General features: G+C 42.9%; 1 long non-coding RNA gene across 2 annotated transcripts in view; it reads right to left on the bottom strand.

The window, feature by feature from the left end:
- Positions 1-15,588, bottom strand: part of LOC128328367 (uncharacterized) — a 55,201-nt gene that overhangs the window by 2,993 nt on the left and 36,620 nt on the right. For both annotated transcript variants that reach the window (XR_008309167.1, XR_008309168.1), the window contains exon 3: positions 2,433-2,490. This is a non-coding gene — a long non-coding RNA (uncharacterized LOC128328367). The remainder of the gene's footprint in view (positions 1-2,432; positions 2,491-15,588) is intronic.

Here is a 15,588-nt window from a genome sequence, read left to right on the forward strand (position 1 = left end):
CTGTGGGAATCAAGATTGAAATGTAGGAGTTACCTTATTAAATAAAATTCCTACCATATATCTTTTCATTCACATACATTACAAAGATATAGGACAGAGATGAAAAAAGAGAGCTTCCTGGTTCTGGGTCCCTGTGCTGTTTTACTTTCATGAAGATAGAGAAGCTATTCTCACAAGTAGCAGGAACAGGAGCTGTGCAGTTCCCCCTGATGGTGCAGTGGCAAGCCTGCTTATGGAGCCCACCACTTAATCCAGGTTCCCGGAGCAAGAGCACCTTAAAATCAGGTTAAATGATTGTGTGTTGCCACGGCGTGTGCCACAACGACTCATGAGTAGCCTTCCGACCGGGAGGCTACAAGACTCATAAGTAGCCTTCCGACCGGGAGGCTACAACAAGCCTCCTGGTGTCGGGAGGCTCCCTAAAAGGCACTGCGCATTCGCTGGGTAGGGAAAGCTACCTACCTTGAGTACCTAGGCTTTCCTCCTACCTTGCTTCCACACAACTGAAAATTGGGAGCCCAGACAGCTCCCAATTCTGGGTAGAACACAGATCTTGAATGTGTGAATGGCCTCATAATGTTCCAAATGTCATACTATTGGTGTACAGTGTACACAGGTACAGATCTGTACGCAGGTAAAGTGATTCACATGTTACGCTGAACACAGGTAACACAGTATACGTCCTAACTAAAGCATGTATTTGAGGGGCCAGTACCCAGGTTCACTTTAAAAATGAACCCAGGTACAGTGATTCACACAAAAACATGTATGAATGTACAGAAATTGTACACTTGTACAACATAATATATGGATGGGGTTTTATTCTTTTGCTTTGCATGTAAAAGGTCCGGGTTCGATCCCAGCATCTTCAGGTAGGGCTGGTAGAGCCCCTCATTGAAACCTTGGAGAGCTGCTGCCACTTAATGGGCCAGTTCGAATGGCACCACTTTAGCACTCTCTGAATCAGATAGGGAGCAGCACGTGCATGCACATTTCCTCTGGCTCGTTGTCATCCTGCCACCACATCAGCCCATGAAGACAGAATGTTCAAATAGGGGTGTGCACAAGACTGGAAAACCCAGTTCGGCTCGAACTGAACTGGACTCGAGCCAAACTGAGTCCAGTTCAGTTTTGTGCACACTCAAGTCAGGCCTGGTTCTATTGGAATTTGAACCAGTCGGGCCTGGCTCAAGGGTGCGGCTGAGGGCTGTGGCGGCTGTGGGGAGGGGTCTCTGGCGGCTCCCCTTCTCCCCATTGGCCTCCCCCTGAGTATCCCTGGGCTGTTTCAGCCCATTTGGGGGGCATTTCGGCATTCTGCATATGCATTTTATGGCCACCACACATGAACACTGGCATGCAAATGGTCAGTGTACATGCGCGGAAACTCAAAAAAAACAGCCCCAAAATGATCCAAAATGGCCCTGGGAGACTAGGCGGGGATGCCGGTTGGGGGGAGGGGAGCCACTGGAGACCCCCCACGTTCACTACAGCACTCCCTGAGAAAACCGCAGCCCTTGGCAGCTGTACGTCATTCATTTTTAAAAACAATTTTACTGCCCCTTGTCTTCTTTGAGTCAGGCCTGAACTGGGCCCAGCTCGAGGTCGAGCCTTCAAGCGAAGCTTGTTTGAGGTTGAGCCGGCTCGATTTCAAGCTCGCTCACACACCTCTATGTCCAAATAACCCCTCAGTGTGCAATCTAGTATAAGGCAACTTGCTGTGTTCCAGATTCCAGACCGCCCTACCCCAGCAGTTGCATTTCATTAAAAACAACATGTTGTGGGACGGATATTGCATCTCCTGATCAGTGGTCCCTCTAATTTTTTTTCATCTCTGTGTGGAATGAGTTTTGCTCTGGGCGGTGGTATCAAGACAGTGTGTGCGCACCTGCATTCAGAATGGGGCCTTCCTGATTCAACCTGAGCAGGATCTAAAATGAACTTAGTGGACATCCAAAAACTTGTGAGCCTGTGCATGTGTGTGCACCTTAGAGGGAACAGTATTTCTGATGCTTCATCCGGTTTGTTTGATCATAAGCCAAGGAAGCAAAAAGAGAGGTAGACCTTAGGCTAATGTCTGAAGAAGTATTGACTGGTCAAAATACACTTGTAATCATTTCAAGAGGAACATTTTCTTATTGTTTCACAGCAGGTGTGAATTAGAACTCTGAGGAAGCACTTTTTGAAATCAGAGAACTTTTATTTTTCTTGCCCTCAGGCATTTCATTGAAATATATTTGGCAGCATAATTGAATCAATCAATTCTTTTTTCAGGCAGTGATTTAGTTCATCTCTCTCTTTTTGTATCTCTGGCCACTTTTGATGCTGCACTTCATTTCATTTTCACTGTGCATTTGGATAATAGAACATACCAAAATATGTATTAATATGTGTCAATTAGTATTCCATCTGTTGGTAGAGGCAGAAATACTTACCAATCCCACCAGGGTTACAGCAAATGCCATCCTTCGTAGGGAAGCAGGGGTCACCATTCTGAAAGTGAAAGTATGGTTTTGCATAATTAAATGTTGGTTAAGCCTAGTCTTCTTTCTGGCTGGTCTTGCCCCTTTAGTGTTATCAGGGAGGTTTCACTTCCTAATGGAAATCAGCTCTGAAATTAAAATTGCATCACTTGAGCACGTCTCAAGAAGCTCTTATTGGGTGAGGATTAGAGCAGGCGCTTTGCTTTGTGAAGCAACGACTCTGAGATATAGATTTGCAGGAGGAGTCCACACGGCTGCCCAAGGGAATATATTTAGGTTCTTTATAAACCGGCTGAATATTTAGACCAGATTTTGGTACCAAACTTTAGGAGATTTTTGTCCCTAAGGTGATTGAACGCTCTCCCTTGGGCAGTACTGGATGGTAAATTCAAACAACTTCCTTATGATCAGCACTGTTGCCCTTGTGGCTCAGGGGATATAGAGTCTATCATCCATGTTATTCTTTATTGCCAATTTTATAGGGACGCTCGCACCAAATTTATTGCACCCATTTTAACCATTTATCCTGGTCACACAGACCAATTTTATTTGGAAATTATGCTGTCAAATTTCAAACCTGTAATTTCTGATTACAAAAATAAATGCTTTACAGCTGTTTCTGTAAAGTTTTGTTTCATGGCGTCGAAGCTCCGTAACGACTGTATTAGCAATTTGAACAGTTTGTAATTTTGTAAATTTTGAAATTTCTTGAATTTTGTTATTAATGTTATTAATTGTTAAGCCGGTCTGTGACCATAAAAACTATCATTCATTCCTACCAATCCCAGTATCACAGCAGGTGAAGTCTGCTTCTCTAAAAAAGACACAAAGACACAAAGCTGAAAAGCTAGCAATGGCCTAGTATCTTAAGCACCCCTCTTTAGTTATTTTGATGAAACCTTAGCTTTTAGTGGTTAGCTTCTTTTTAAAAACTTTTCCTCTATGGAATGTTAATGGCAGATTGAGATTTGGCAGAAAGGTAGATGTTAATTCGGTCTTCCTTTGTTTTAAATTAGTCAGCCATAACTTCTAGTATTATGTTCAAAACACTCATAAACACACTGACTTGGAAATATAATTCAATGGAATATATTTCCAGATCAGTTTGCATAACCTAGGTTACAGTCCAGAGCATGATATATTTGCTTAAGTCTCATCAATCTCCAGGGAACTTACAATATGATCAGTTGTGGCCTTCATGAGCAAATAAAGGTAGGCAAGGAAAGCATTGGCTATGTCATGATATCAGCACTGAAACATGCTTGAAGAAGTAACTTTTGAAGTATCCTCTTGGTCCCTGTCTTGTGAAGGGTTGGCCCAGCCCAATAGGTAGTCCAGACAGTTGCTTTGGGCGAATACAGCATCTTATGTCTCATTCAAGTGAATGGAACCAAAGCCCCTCCTCTGGGTAGAGAAGTGCTTTGAGGGTGGCTCAAAGGTGAGGGGCATATCTTTAAGGGCGGGGGGGCACCCTTACCCCTCCCACCGCATTTCCCCTGCTGGCACTCCATTTTAAAAGTGTCCGTCAGGGCAGCAGTATAACTCCCTGCCACCCTGTGTCCTCTTTGGCTGGAAATAACGAAGTACCTAGCGCACATGCGCATGCCTGCACACATACCTTTAAGGTATGTCATGCTCGCTTGCACACATACTCACTCACTCTCACATATGCTCACACACATGTTTGCTTACACACATACCTTTAAGGGCACCCTCCCCACCCTTAAAGATATGCCCCTGCACACTTTGAACCGGCCGCACAGCCAGTCATTCAAACCAGTTCGGAGGCCCTTAAAAGGGGCTAGTTCGAATGACACCAGTTGATGGTGGACCATTAACTGGCCCGAATGACACCACTTTTAGCACTCTCTGAATCAGATAGGAAGCAGCACGTGCATGCACATTTCCTCTGGCTCATTGTCATCCTGCCACCACATCAGCCCATAAAGACAGAATATCCAAATAGGGGTGTGCACAAAACCAGAAAACCCAGTTCGGCTTGAGTTGAACTGGATTTGAGCCAAACTGGGTCTGGTTCAGTTTTCTGCACACTCGAGCCAGGCCTGGTTCTATTTGATTTTGAACCAGTTCAGGCCTGGCTTGAGGGGGCAGTAAAATTGTTTAAAGAAATGAATGACTTAGCACCCCAGAGGGCTGCGGCGGCTGTGGGGAGGGGTCTCTGGTGGCTCCTCCCCCCCTGGCTTCCCCCCTAGTCTCCCCAGGTTGTTTCAGTCAATTTGAGGGCCTTAAAAGGGCCTCTGGACATTTTGGGGCCCCATTCTGGCCTTTAAAGGGCCTCTGAACAGGTTCATGCACATCCCTACTTCTGGACTTTATTTACTCATATATTTATTTTATTATTATATTTGTATACTGCTCCAAACCTCCATCTTGGGGCAGTTCACAGCAACACAAACTAAAACAGAAACTAAAACCTTAAAACAATTTAAAACCACAAAACTAGTTTAAAAGGTTTCGGTGAATAAATTGTCTTTAGAGACTTTTTAAAAGTTGTAATAAATGGAACTACTGATATGAAACTACTTATACAAATATGAATATGACAGATATTTATATACCACTTTTGAACAAAAGTTCCCAAAGCAGTTTACATAGATGGATGGATAGATAGATAGATAGATAGATAGATAGATAGATAGATAGGAAAAGAAAAGGGCCCCCTGTCCCCAAATGGCTCACAATCTAAAAAGAAAAGAAATATAGCAATAGCAATAGCACTTACATTTATATACCGCTCTATAGCTGGAAGCTCTCTAAGCAGTTTACAATGATTTAGCATATTGCCCCCAACATTCTGGGTACTCATTTTGCCGACCTCGGAAGGATGGAAGGCTGAGTCAACCTTGAGCCCCTGTTAAGGATCGAACTTGTAACCTTCTGGTTACAGGGCGGCAGTTTTACCACTGCACCACCAGGAGCTAGATAGATACTAGCAACAGGCACTGGAGGGATGCTGTGCTAGGTTGGATAGGGCCAGTTGCTCTCCCCCTGCAAAATAAAGAGTATCACCACTTTTAAAAGGTGCCTCTTTGCTCAGTTAGTAGTAATTCCAAATAAGTTCCATAGACTTACTGTATATGGAACTATTGATATGCGAATCTCCCCATAACCTTGTCTTGAAAACTATGTTTTTTTTTAAAAAAAATTATGTTGAACATGCAAAAGACCTTGTGGGTCTTTGGGAGTATTTGACAGGTAGATTCAAAAACACCCAATGGATAAAGTATGCCCTTTCCTCTGCCAGTTTCCCCTTCCCATAGCAAAAAATAAACCTTCACCTATGTGAAGTGGGAAGGGGATAATCTGTGGCAAAGATGGCTAATTAGGCATAGGATGAAAGGCCTTGCAATGCCTTTCTTTTGCTGAAAATGGTGCTCCTGAGCATGTCCAGGAGTGTCATATCTTGCTGAGGATTATGGGGCTTATAGTTTTCACTGTCTTCTGAACCCAATCAAGAGGAAAAGGAAGCTGCAACCTCATGTTTTCTAATAACCAATGATGGCCAAAGAACATTGGATTTTTTCCCCAGCTTCAGTTCTACAAACCTTGTGATTCCTGGCAGAAAACACTTTCCAGCTGAAGAGAGGCCCTGCAAATCATACTGACTGCCTAGATGTGCTGATAATTTGATGAATTTCAGTGGTGGTGGTGAATTGTGAGTAGGGTGAATTTGGCTAATTTCAGGAGTGGCATGAAATTTTTTAAACATTTGAGGCAACATATCTTACTTGCCTTTATAGAAAATGGTAAGTCTCTGTGTGTGGTAGTGACAGCAGCAGCACTTGAACTACTGTTCTCCTTTTCAATAGCTGGCTCTCACCAAATATCATTCCCTTCTCCCAGAATGCAGCTCAGGGGATTGACACAATGTTGTGATGTCATGGAGCATTCTGGGAAAAATTGTAGCCCCCTATGGAGCTGCCATATTTCCCCTGGAATGCAATAAGGATGACATAATATCACAACATCTCATAATTCCTTAGTCCGTAGGGAAATTGCCAGTGCATTCAGGGAACCTTCTAGGAAAACAGAGGCTGGTAGGAGCTGGCTATCAGGAAGAGGAACAGCATAAGTAACAAAAAGCAAGATAAATCTCCCCCATCCCCCAAAACATTTAGAAAAGGCTGTGCCCTCCAACCTGGAATTGATAAAAGCTCCAAATCAGTGCCATCTCCAAAAGGGGCAGCAAAAATTGGAGCGGTGTACAATCTGCAAGGCTTTCCCAGAGATGGCCAAGCTGAAGTTCTGTAGGTGTTGTTGGACTACAGCTCCTATCATCTCCAGCTACAATGGCCAAATAGCCAAGGATTGTGGGATATGAGGTCAAACAGCAGCTGTAGGGCTTCAGCTTGGCCAACTAGTGAGCCTTCCTCACCACTACCTATCCCTCCCTCCCTCCCTCCCTTCCTTCCTTCCTTCCTTCCTTCCTTCCTTCCTTTTGGCGGGAGGGAGTGAACTGGCAGGGGGAGAGCTGACTAGCTGCAGGAGCAGTATGAACCCATTTCAAGCTGCACCCAAACTAAAAGGTGTATAGACCAGTTTAAAATGACACGAGGATTTTCAAATAAAAGGAATTAACATTCTAAGTTTCCAGGGTGCATGCATGCACACACTACAATTCCATGTCTGTCTCCATCTCGATATGAAATATGGGGAAACAAGCTCTCCTCATGTCTGTCATTGGTTCTTTTTTTCTTAATAGGTTCCATGTACCAACTATCATTGTCTTTATTGTCCATACATCTCCACACTTCCAACAACAGCTCTAGAATCCTTGGCAAGGCAGCTCAGGACATCTCTCTTTCCAGTATGACTAGAAAAAATGGTCTCATCTTGCCTTCCATGCCTAACTCCTCTTGCCTGCTTTCCATATCTTTTGACACCACCATCCTCCTGATTTGCTTCCTAGGCATATAGTACTGTGTGTGTTTTTCACACCTCACTGCTCTCTTCCTTTACAACATAGATTGATTCCATGCTTTCCTCTTACATCACGCCACCCAAGCTGTTACTTCTGTTTTCACTAATATTTCCTCTGATTATTAGAATAAAGGGCCCCTTTGTTTTGGTGGTGAATCAATGGCTATTCATGCATAGGAGCTATTATAACATAGTGGTCATGAGACTAAGGCCAAACTCTGGCCCTTTGGATGTATTTGGACCTAGCACATCACTGGTCCTTGAATGTTTGTTTTTTGTTTCTTAAATAGTATCCTGGGGTGAGGCCAATAAGGACTGGAACTGTGGTGTCAGGGGTGCATAGATGCAACTCTTTGCCTCTGCTATGGTCCCAATCTGGAGCCACCCCTTTCCCCCCTGTGGGTGCTATTTGAATATACCTGATGCCCTTAGGAAGCAGTGTTCCTCTGCCTGAGCCCACAATCTACACAATGGGGGATAACTTGAACCTATTTTCAAGATGGTGGTGCTGGTGCTGGTTGTTATAAGAACTGCTGACCTAATATAGGTGAAATGCTTTGGATTCATTAAAACTCTATATTTCAAAAGCTAACAAGGAAGCAGCTGTTTCATGTTATGCACTAGAGATATGCACAAATCAGATTTTGCTATTCAATTCAAGCTCTAATCGAATTGCAAAATCCTTGAATTGATTCACCGAAACAGCCGGCTTGGCCAGCTGTTTGGACAAATCAACCTCAAATTACAGATTCAATGATTTTTTTCTAGGGAGAGCTGTTCTACCAATTGGCGTCAGCAGGTAGACCAGCCATTCAACCTAGACTTAGCGCATCAGCCTGCCTCAGACGACTGGTCTACTGGGTATAGACCATTACTCTGAGGTGGGCCAATGAGCTAAGTCTGGAGCAGAGGACTGGTCTACCCCCAACCTTGATTGTTAGACCAGCTCTTTCCAGAAAAACAGCACCATTTTGAAGCCTGTTTTTCCAGGGAGATCTGGTCTAGCAGTTGGGGTCAGTGGGTAGACCAGCTCTCCGCTCCAGACTTAGTGCATTGGCCTGCCTTGGAGAACTGGTCTACTGGGCAGATGTGCCAAGACAGGGGTGGAGGGCTGGTCTACCCACCAATCCCAATTGGTACACCAGCTCTCCCTAGGAAAAAATGATGCTCAAATCACTATTTCAGTCAAATCAGGGTTAATTTGATTCAAACTTGAATCAGACCCTTTATTCTAAGGGTGATTCAATTTGAGTTCAAATCACTCAAATTGCCCCAATTTGAGCTTGAATCAATTTGACTCAAGTCTATTTGCACATCTCTACTATGCACATCACTGCAGACAAATGGCCTGAGCATGAATGGTGGTTGTTTCAGAACAATTGTACAAATATGTTTAGTACCATATTTTCTAGGGTCTGCAATTTGCAAATTGCCAGACATCTTACCACAAAAAGATATTTTCCTTTCCTAGTGAACAACTGCAGAACCCACAACTTGGAAGTCATCAATCTAGTGCACACAACAAAGGAGCTGTCTGAAGTTTTGTATACCTTGTCGATCTTGCATTTCCCTGGTATAAGCCACAGAATCTTGTGGTTCCAAGGATAGTAAGTATGCATTCAAAAGGCCTTGCAAATGAATTTGTGTCTTGGCTTTTCAGAATAAACAAGAATATGTCTTTACAAGGCAATAAATGAATGAATTGGAAGGCTCCTCCCAACATTTTGCATGAAATTGCGGCCAGCAGCAGCCACCCACCATAAAGTATACCGTATATACTTGGCCTGATGCTGACTACAAGTAACTAATTTTTTTAATTACTCCTTAATTCTTGAGGTTTAAGTAAGGGATTTAACACAGCTTTAATTCAGTAAACATATATGCTACATAGCTTGCACTAAAGAACTGTTCCTTGCTTCAAAAGCATAGATTCATATCTTCTCATGGCTCAGACACAGCATGTAGTTAGTTTTGCACAGAAAATGTTTCCAAGACCTGCAGATTATTAATATATTATTGATCTTGATTATTGTAATTTTGACAGTCATACTGCTGAGGGGGCCCATTCAAAGACTGTTTACACTGGAGCAGTTTCACTGGTCTTTGAATTGCCCTCATATTCTGTAATAGTAGAACTGAAATGAAGAAGACTGCTGAATGTTTCCAGCCAATTTTTTCATTATTTGTTTATATGAATAATTTGAATTCTCACAATGGCAACTCTACAATGACCTTTTGCTTGATTTCGTTTTGGTTTTTTGCCTATGTAATGGGTAATACTGAAATCCTATGTGCATTTACTTACATAGGAACATAGGCAGCTCCCATATACTAAGTCAGACCATTGGTCCATCTAGCTCATTATTGTCTGCACAGACTGGCAGCAGCTTCTCCAAGGTTACAGGCAGGAATCTCTCTCAGCCCTATCTTGGAGATGCTGCCAGCGATGTAACCTGAAACCTTCTACATGCAAGCATACAGATGCTCTTCCTAGAGTGGGCCCATCCCTTAAGGGAAATTTCTTACAGTGCTCACATATGTAGTCTCCCATTCAGTCGCAAACTGGAGCAGACCCACTTAGCAAAAGGGACAATTCATGCTTGCTACCACAAGACCAGTTCTTCTCCTTTCATCACTGTAATCAATGAGACTTACTTCAAAATACGTGGCTGGTCAGATGATACCAGCTGACTGGCCCGCTCAAAGCATGATGAGGCTAGGTGTGCATGTCACACAAATCCTGCCCCTGGCACACTGCCTCATCACTTCATAATCATGTGGAGGGGGCATATTCAAATAAATACTACTACTTTAAAAAGCCACCTAATGGCACAGCAGGGAAATTACCTGACTAGCAAGTCAGAGGTTGCCGGTTCGAATCCCTGCTGGTATGTTTCTCAGACTAGGGGAAACACCTATATCAGGCAGCAGCGGAGATGTCAATGGTAAACCCCTCCTGTATTCTATCAAAGACAACCACAGGGCTCTGTGGTCACCAGGGGTCAACACCAACTTGACAGCACACTTTACCTTTACTACTTTAAAGGAGTATTTATTAATAATTATGCCAAAACCACAAGACAGTTTGGAAATCTAGAGACTGACTGCATTTACTCGTGTGGATATACAACTGCACTTGCATAGAGATTCTCAAATTTAATGAATGTTCCCCTCTTGACTTCAACAATACTAAGCAGGCATATGTACAAGGAGTCTAGCTGAACAAATTTATGGATCAGGCTGTTTGTCATTCAAATTCTGTTGTGAGCCCAACATTGTATATAAATAATTGCAGTGAAGCCACACTTTTCCAGGCTGTATTTTAGTGGGGTTCTGGGGTTATGAGGTTGCTGTATAATTTTTAAACTGGCAGCTATACAAGGTGGTGATTTCAAGCTCAATGAAGCAATCCAAGTTTAGAGACTTGGTTTTTGAAAGAAATTAATCTACCAGGTGTTTTGTGTTCTCTGAATTTCAGCAGGAGAATCAAGTACTTAGAAGTCAATGAGACGTCAGTGTGTTAACTGTGGCTCGGTGTTGCTCAATAATTTGTCACTTTGAATAATTGTTGTTCTGCTGTCAGTTTCCTGGATGACTTGAGTGAGCAAAATGAACATCACTCTTTAATAGTTCTCTTGGCTGATTTCTGATGAGATAAATCATTTGGCACTCTTTTACAAACAGGCTTGTGGAACACAGTGAGGAAGTCTTGAGTGATTTCATTTGTTGGCTTGTGTTTTAATTAGACCAGCAACTGCACCTGAGATTCCTGGAAATGTAGAATGAGGTTATGTGGCTCAGAAAAGAATTAAAATGGTACTTGAACATTCTGGGCAGCAATGTTTACTTAAGCAGGATGCTTAAGGTCAGAGGCTCTGCAGGCTGTGTGTTCCATTGCTCTGAACTTGGTGAGGGGATGTTCAACCATCCCTAGCAGATTCTAAGTATTTCATGCTTGTTTGCTTGTCCAGCTATTGTCAAATTCCTAGACACAGTTCATCAAAAGAAAACAGGCCTTCTGTGAATAATATATACAGATGCAGATTTCAGCCAAGAGATCTCAGTGTGGATTGGGTTCTTGTAGACGTTGTGCTTAGAACCAAAGATAGAAAGTGCTATATGTGATATTTTTGGTTAATCAATTCTTTGATCTAGGCCAGCTTTTGAATGGGGTTTAGTTACTTGTATACCAATCCTGGAGTACAGGCGGGGCTAACAAACAGCAAGCAGCAAAAGCACTGAAAAGCAGTCAGCACTTGCCTCTCTGTACATAATGAGGCTATTCTCACAACCAGGAGCAACCTGGCTAAGGGAGCCTAGCCCGGTTCCTCCTGGTTGTGTGCTGCCACAGGAGCCATGCGGCTCCCGGCAGCAAATCTCACAAAATACCCCTCCCCTTAAACAAGGTTTCTTCAAGGAACAAGCAGTCTTCTAGTCCCATTTAGTTGATTGTGTGCTGGCATGGCTCCGCATCATGGCGACACACAAGTAGACCCCCCGACCTGGAGGCTACAACAAGCCTTCCAGCCTCAGGGGTCTCTCTGGGATGCCCTGCACATTCTCATGGGGCATCTTGGGCCTTCCGGGGGCTGGGCGGCCCCCAATCCCCACTGCCCCTACTGGTTCCGCGACGGAGCCAGTAATCGTGTGGGCGGCTGATCTGGCCACCCAGGGACAGCTCCCTACTCGTGTGGGAAGAGCAGGCTAATCCCACTCTGCCTGCAAACCACCTCGAAGAGCTTCACTTTGGTCATGTGAAGTGCTTCAATATCTATTTCATTAAACTATTAATATTCCTGATCCCACTCCACTGCCTTGTCCTTGCATACCACAACTATTTCCTCTGGATTCTACACTATATTTGGAGCCAGAACTAGGATTTAGTAGAGTAAAAATGTCTTCCCAGAGGAACCATTTGAATACTTCATAGCCGACAGAAAAGCCTGCAGAACAATTAATTCATTTTTAAAAAATTATTCATAACCCACCCTTTGGGTCAAGTCCTCCTAGGATGGCTAATAGTAGTCAGGTAAAACAAAACAACAACAACTAAGATCACAATATAAGCACAGCAAACAGTAAAACAGCAGCCAAATCAAAAATACCATCACATTCTCAACCCCAGACATATTGATAATATATATTTTCCCACATAAAACCATGGAAATGAATTATCACATGGGATGGACTGTTATTAGTATTCCAATGTGGTTGCATCATGCCATTTGTTTGCTATCTTTTATAAAGTAATTTGACATATAAGAATAAATGATTTGGCATTTTAAAGTATAGTGGTGATTTGGAATGACAACCTGGCATCCTTTTGTTGATCACCATCGCTTCTCCCACTCTTTTTGTTATACCAGAGGTGTGATCATAGACATAAAGATAATCCATAGATCATAAAATGTGCAATGGCCTCATTGAAGGGAAGAGAATACAACTTTGTGCTAAATTCCTATTGATCCCATACAGGCATGTGTAACTTTATTCAAGTTGCACAGAAAGTGCTGACTTCCTTAAGGGTGATTGTTTGGTGGAGCAGTAAAAGCCAGTTAACTACTGGCCATTTATACTGTAAATTTATTGTCATTGGAACTGATGTCTTACCTCATTGCCTTGATGGCTTAGAAAGCTTTCCTTTAATTAAAATAATGTCATTTCCATATGCTAATAGCTCTGTTCAGAGTGTCTCCGGAGTTCTGAAGGAAATATGCTTGTAGCAATTTAATCAGACTGCTCTGTGTTCATTGAATGGTTCCACTTCAGACAGAAAATGTGATTGTGCAGATATTCATAATGAACTTTGGAGATATTTGCTGTTTAAGATTTATGGTTTAAGGAGATCTATTATTGAAAGCCTTTTTTTAGGTGCCTATTCCACTGTCATTAGCCTTATAAGCTTTATATATGTGTGGAGACTGGATATGCATAATGAAGAAATAGAATCACACCTCCTGGCTTCACTCCCACACATGCACTCTCAGCAGAATTTGTGAATGGAGCCTACAGGCTTACAAGCTGCAGGGACACAGGCTTTGTATGTGCAATCGAGTTCTTGCTTTTTGCAGCATCTCCAGTGGCATGGACAGAGGTTGTGCAAGCACAGCTTGTATAAATGTAGCTTCTGTTCACAAGTTATACAGACCATGCTTTGGTAAGGAAGAGGTTTTTGGGAGTGACCTCTTTCCCCCATATGTGTGTATATTCTGCACATGTACAGTTGATATTTTTGGATCTATATACATTGGCAAGGGAGTTCTTTGTGCATAGAGATAAGTGATCTCTTGTAGAAGAAAATGCTCAGTGAAGGTTGGGGAGGGGGAGTCTGAAACCATGAATCAGAATATGTTTAGAATGAATCAGTGGAATGAACAGAATGAATCAGTTTAGCCACTGGCTTTCTTGGATAAAAAAAGTTTTTAGTTGAACAAGAAACATTGGTTGTAGCCAATGAAGTAAAGGTAGGAAGGAAGGGAAGAATGATCTGAAAGAGAGAAGAAACCCTCCAATGATCTCCCAGATAGAAATACCATTTTCTGATGGCCAGGATATGAGTGGGATCTCTGTAAATGCTCCTACATGAAAAAAGTTGGAAATTACTTCTAAAAAGAAGTGTTGCATACCTGTCTGGTGTTCTTAGAGGATGCACACAAGTTAGCTTTTCTGTCAGGAAAGAGGTAAAAATCGTAGGACTTGTACAGAAAAGAATAATATTCTTCTCTTTCAGGATCACCGCCTTGGTGTCTGAAGTAATTCAGTGTAGGATTCATTTTTTGAGTGTGAAAGGAATTGACGTCTCTCACAGCTGAAAAATATCCCTCTTTCTCTCTCCAACCACCATCACCACCCCACTTATTGTCTGCTGCCAGATTGCACTGAACACTGTTTACAGTGATGTGGAACTGATTGTCTTCTGGCACAGAATTAGACAGTTTAATGGTTTCCTTTGCAGGAAACCAAGACATGCCATGCCCTTTTAAACTGGAGAAGGCATGAACTTTGCAGCTGAAGGTAATAACAGAGTGAGGAGAACTAAGAAGCAGGCCAAGCTGAATGACAATTGAGTGGACTACTCCTGAGCCATGTAGAGCTAAGTGAACAAGGGACTGCCAGCACCCTTAAGTCACAGACTTGCACTTGTCTTCTTAAAAGAAAAATAGGATTCTTCAGAACCTGCATTCCCTTCACATTTATAATTGCATTACTGTTTGGAAGGCACAGCAGCCAATCAGGGGCGTAGCCTCCATTGTGCGGATGGGCCTGAATAACCTGGGTCACCAGAACTACACCCCTGGAACCTTAGCCATGCCCTTGCGTCTGATGTGTGGCAGTGTGGCTCTGTTTGTGAGAAGCTTCAGGCAGCACTGGGCGCCCAGCCTGGATGGCAACACATCTCTCTGCCTATCCAGGTGGGGCAAGGTGCTCCCTTCCCGGCTGAAAAACTGGCACTGGCTGAAGCACCTTGTGAATGGGGCTGTATGGATCTGTTTCCACATATGGCCATGCCCCTGTGTCTGACATCAGATGCAGGGGCATGGCTAGATCCCAGGAACCACCACAGTGGATTGCACTAAGGACACTGCAGCTTCCTATGCACCTGCAGCCAATGCCATCTCTGCTGAGCTGAGGAATACTAGGGAACTGGACAGGAAAGGCCATTCTAGGCTCCTGTACTGGAGAAATGGGCAATTGTTCTACCAAGAAGCTGATTGTCAAGACCCATCAGCCCTTTTTATTTACTTGAAATATGCCTGAAGAAATCCATGTGTCTATTATCCAACTTCCTTTGAAAATGATCAAATGTTTCAGGAACCCTGAAATTCGATTTGAAATTCAAATGGAACTTGAGGTGAAAATTCAACACTGGCCCTAAGGATGTGCAATTCCCCAGCCCACCCCACAAGAATGTTCACTTTTTAAATACAAACTAGTTAGGTTTCCTTTCAAAAATGTCAGATATTTATCCATTGGAAGAATCTTGAAATTCTGTTTGAATGTCATTTTTTTGAGATTTTGGTGCTAACTCTATGTTAAGAAATAACATAGAAAGTAGACTCTTATGAGATCTCCCAGTCCTCTGGAATATATTAGAAGAAGTTGGGCAGTGCTTGGAAATTATTACTGAGGCTGTGACAAGTCTCTACAATTTTCCACCCTGTTTTAA

This window comes from Hemicordylus capensis, chromosome 5 (assembly GCF_027244095.1).
Source record: "Hemicordylus capensis ecotype Gifberg chromosome 5, rHemCap1.1.pri, whole genome shotgun sequence".
Classification (NCBI taxonomy): Eukaryota; Metazoa; Chordata; class Lepidosauria; order Squamata; family Cordylidae; genus Hemicordylus; species Hemicordylus capensis.